Consider the following 5,433-nt stretch of genomic DNA (forward strand, 5'->3'; position numbering starts at 1 on the left):
GATACCTTCTCTTCAATTTTTTGGAAGAATTGGAGAAGAACTGATATTAATTATTCTTAAATGTTAGGTAGAATTCACCAGTGAAGCCATTGGTCCTGGGCTTTTCTATGTTGGGAGACTTTTTATTACTGATTCAATCTCCTTACTTGTTATTAGTTTGCTCATATTTTCTATTTCTTCATGATTCAGTTTGGTATGTTGTAAGGTTTTAGGAATTTATCCAATTCTTCTAGTTTATCCAGTTTGTTGGCATATAATTCTTCATAGTATTCTCTTATAGTCCTTTTCATTTCTGCAGCATCAGTTGTAATATCTCATCTCTCATTTCTGATTTTACTTATTTGAGTCTTTTCTTTTCTTCGTTAGTCTAGTCAAAATATCAATTCTGAGTTTTAGCGATGTTTTCTATTATTTTTTTAATCTCTAATTTATTTTTTCTGATCTGATATTTGCTATTTCCTTTCTTCTGAAGACATTGGCTTAATTTATTTTTCTTTTTCTAATTCTATCCAGTGAAAAGTTAAGTTGTTCATTTGAGAGCTTTCTCTTTCCTAATGTAGGCATTTATAGCTATAAATTTCCTCCTTAGTACTATTTTTGCTGTATCTCATAAATGTTTGTATTTTCTGTTTTCACTTTTGTTTGTCTCAGGATATTTTTTGAATGTCTTTATAAAAATTTATTTTATTGAAGTCATGTTGGCTTAGAACAATGTGTAAATTTCAGGTGTACATTAATATATATCAGTTTCCGTAGACTGCATCATGTTCACCACCAATAGTCCAGTTTTTATCTGTCACCATATATATGTACCCCTTTACCTTATTTGCCCTCCCCCCAGCCCCTTCCCCTCTGGTACTCATTAATTTGTTCTCCTTATCTATGTGTTTGTTTATCCTCCACGTATGAGTGAAATCATTCAGTATTTGCCTTTCTCTGTCTGACTTATTACGCTTAGCATAATACACTCAAGGCCCATCTGTCTTGTCACAATTTGCAAGATGTCATCATTTTCTCATGTCTGAGTAGTATTCCATTGTATATATATCACATCTTCTATATCCATTCATACATTGATGGGCACCTGGGTTGTCTCCAAGTCTTGGCTATTGTGAATACTGCTGCAATCAACATAGGGGTGAAAATATCTTTTTGAATTTGTGTTTTCATACTCTTTGGATAAATATCCAGAAGTGGAATAGCTAGACCACGTGGTAGTTCTATTCTTAATTTTTTGAAGAATCTCCATACTGATTTCCATAGTGGCTGCACCAGTTTATATTCCTACCAGAGGGTGTGTGAAGGTTCCCTCTTCCTCACATCCTCTCCAATACTTATTATTTCTTATCTTTTTATAACTCTATTATTTTTTCTCTTGATAGCATATTATATATCAGAAAGAAGTACCAAAAGAGAGAGAAAAACAGTAGTAAGATAGAAGAAAGTTTTAAAAATCTTAATTTGATCACTTCTTAACTTGCAAACACAATTAGAATAACTCCTGTCAAGAATTATATTTTGGTCAAGAAAATATTTGCTACCCAAATTCATCAACACATTAAAAGAATCATACAGCATGATTAAGTGGGATTTATTCCAGGGATGGAAGGATGGTTCAGCATCCTCAAATCAATCAAAGTGATAGACCACCTTAACAAAATGAAAGAATAAAAATTTTATAATCATCTCAATAGATGCAGAAAAAGTACTTGACAAAATTCAACATCTATTTATGATAAAAACTCTGAACAAAGTGAATATCAAGGAAACATACCTCAACATAATAAAAGGCCAAATATGACAAGTTCACATCTAACATCATATTAATCATTCTCAATGGTAAGAAGCTTAAATCTTTTCCCCTAAGATCAGGAACAAGACCAGGGTGCTCACTCTCACCACTTTTTTTCGACACAGTACTGGAAGTCCTAGTGAGAGCAATTAGACAAAAAAAAAAAAAAAAAAAGAAGAAAAAGAAAAAAGAAAAAATCACATCCAAATTGGAAAGGAGGAAGTAAAACTGTCTCTATTTGCAGATGATATGATATTATATATATAAAACCCTAAAGACTCCATCAAAACACTGTTAGAACTAATAAATGAATTCAGCAAAATTGCAGGATACAAGATCAACCTACAGAAAACTGTTCCATTTTGTACATTAATAACAAAATATCAGAAAGAGAAATAGAAAACAATCCTATTTACAATTGCATCAAAAAGAATAAAATAACAAAGAATAAATTCAACCATGGTGAAAGATCTGCACTCTTAAAACTATACAACATTGATGAAAAATATTGAAATAGACACAAATCAAAAGAAAGATAATCTGTGCTTAGGGATTGGAAGAATTAATATTGTTTAAATGATTATCTGTCCAAAGCAATCTACAGATTTAATACAATCCCTATGAAAATTCCAATGGCATTTTTCACAGAAATATTTTAAAAAATCTTAAAATTAGAATGGAACCACCAAAGACAAATAACTAAATCAATCTTAAGAAAGAAAAACAAAGCTGGAGGCATCACACTCCTTGATTCCAAACTACATTGCAAAGCTAGTAATCAAAACAGTATGGTATGACTAAAAACAAGCATATAGACCAATGGAACAGAATAGAGAGCCAAGAAATGAACTCATACATGTACAGTCAATTAATTTACGACAAAGAAGCAAGAATATGCAATGGAGAAAGGACAGTCTCTTCAATAAACCCTGTTGGTAAAACTGGATAGCCACATGCAAAAGAACAAAACTGGACCACCACAGAAAAATTCACTCAAAATGGATTAAGGATTTGAACATAAGACCCGAAACCGTAAAACTCCTAGAAGAAAACATAGGCTGTAATTTCCTTGACATCCATCTCAGCGATGACATTTTGGATTTGATGCCAAAAGAAATCTGCAAATATACAAATCTTCAGTGCATCAACACTTAGAAAAAAACCCTTCCCTTGACAATATAAGCAGATCATCAAGGCACAAGCTTTGTAAATGAGAAAATGACTATGAATCTCTGTTTGGCTATTTATTTTGAATTAACTAATAAAAAAATGAATTAGGCAATTCTAGTATTTAACTCAGTACATAAGACACAATATAAGCAGTTCAATAAGACTCTGGGATTTCAAAATAAGGGAAAGCATTTAATGCAGTTTTTTTATTTGGTTCTATAACCAAGGTATACATCTTTACTAACTTAATTTTTAACTTTTCAAGAAGTTTAGTTGATTTATACTTAAAACCAAAATAAATACAATAAATTCCAAATATATCAGCTGACTGCATGTGTACCCAGAGTCGATCACCTCTGATGCCTATACATATCGCAGGAAAATGGTCTATACATGTGTAGCTAAATCATGTTTTTAAATAAATGAATGTGTCAGATTGACAGAGAAGAGTTACGAGAGGAAAAATACCCTTGTTGACCATTATTTAATTTATTCTCTAAATTTCCCCTTCTCTAGGACCTTACTGAATGCTTTGGCCACGTCTTTGTTGCGGAAGCTGTAGATAAGGGGATTCAGCATGGGGGTGAGAATGGTGTAGAAGGATGACACCATCTTGTCCTGGGTTGGGGAACGATTAGAAGTGGGCCGCATGTATATGAACATAGCTGCTCCATAATACATCCCCACAACAAGAAGGTGTGAAGTACAGGTTGTGAAAGCCTTGTGCCGACCCTCCTCAGAACTCATGCGAATGACAGCCATGATTACACGAGTATAGGAGATAACGATGAGTAATAAAGGGAAGAGAAGCATTAACACACAACAAATAAAAACAAGAGTTTCAAATGTGGAAGTATCAGTGCATGAGAGACTTAGGAGTGCAGACAAATCACAGAAGAACTGGGCTATTTCTCGGGAGCCACAATAGGAAAAGGACAAAGTAGCGGCTACATCAACAATCCCATCCAGGCAACCGAGGATCCACGAAGAGGCAACCATGACTCCACAGATTTTCCAGTTCATGAGATTGTGGTACTGAAGAGGGTAGCAAATGGCAACATAGCGGTCATAGGCCATGACAGCCAATAGGAAGCATTCAGCACCAAACAGAGACACATAGAAGAATATCTGGGCTTCACATCCTGCTGCAGAAATGGACCACCTGCCAGACAAGTAGTTGTAGGCCATTTTGGGTACAGTGGTGCAGATGAGCATGAGATCCATGAGGGAGAGTTGGCTGAGGAGCAAGTACATGGGGTTGTGGAGCCGGGCATCCAGATAGATGAGGAGAACCATGATAGTGTTTGCCAAGAATGCCACTGTGAAGATAGCCCAGGACCAGAGAGAACAGGAACATGTGAGTGGGAGTGTGACTGAAGATTCCCATCAGGATGAAGTCAGAGCTAGATGTCTGGTTCTCCCATTCCATGATGGATATTTTCATTACCTAGAACCACAAGAAGCTGTAAAAGTTAAACATCTGGATAGCTATTTATTCACTGTCTGGTCTATGTATGGTGCTCTGGTACCAACATATGTGATATGACCAGGACTGTGTAAAGGAATGAGCAGAGACTGTGCAGTCGGGTAGCATTAATCACACTCAAGCTCTGCCACTCCAAATTTGCATGTCCCGTGACAAGTTATTTCTATGTGTTTCATTTTTACTTCTTTACAAAGCAGAAATAACTTTTTAATTGAGTTGTGATTATTAAACGAGATATCAAATGCAAACCACAGCATCTGGAAAGAGCATCTGATTCCTCAAGGACTTTATAACCTAGTATTAGATAGGATTATATCCGTACACTTGTCATGTCAGTATATAACAAATTCTATAACAGGGGGAAGAGAGCATTTTGAATGTCACTGTCTATACAGTAAAGTAAAATAGCTGTAACTAATAATCAGTTTCTAAGAGATATTAACATATGAATTTACATAATTTCATTTGTGCACCTAGGGACCAAATAAGACAACTAGTTATACAGTAATATAGATGACGAAAATCCAGTTCAGAATAATTGTAAATAATTGCAATTAATTAACAGATCAAGACTAGGTGATTTAATCGTGGATGAAGAGCTAAAAAAAATTTATTATTTATGTTTCAGTTTGAGGAAGACAATATCTTGAGATTTCTTTCATACACCAAAAATTAAAAAATTTGAAGAAGGTGTAGGAAGGTACCCAAATTCCATTCCCTGTACTTCTGCTCAATTCCCTAAATCAGCACCAAGTGGAGCAGAACAATCGAATAAGCAGACAAATATCTTGGTATATTTCTATCAGTGTAAGGGTGAGCAAAGGCCAGCTTTTAGTGCTTAGGGAAAATGTAATTGTTATGCAAAGGACTAGACACAAGCAACCTGGACAGTGACACCGTTTTATGTTGTTGAGACAGCAATGAAGAGGAAATCAGCCTACTGCATGACACAATTTTTGTCATTAAAAGCAGGATGCTCTCTCAT

At 34.8% G+C, this 5,433-nt stretch overlaps 1 pseudogene; it reads right to left on the reverse strand.

Annotated features, from left to right (window-relative positions):
- Positions 1 to 3,165: 3,165 nt before the first annotated feature.
- LOC103544081 (olfactory receptor 2M3-like) lies at positions 3,166 to 4,391 on the reverse strand (annotated as a pseudogene).
- Between the last annotated feature and the right edge of the window lie 1,042 nt (positions 4,392 to 5,433).

The sequence above is a fragment of the Equus przewalskii genome, chromosome 19 (assembly GCF_037783145.1).
Source record: "Equus przewalskii isolate Varuska chromosome 19, EquPr2, whole genome shotgun sequence".
Classification (NCBI taxonomy): Eukaryota; Metazoa; Chordata; class Mammalia; order Perissodactyla; family Equidae; genus Equus; species Equus przewalskii.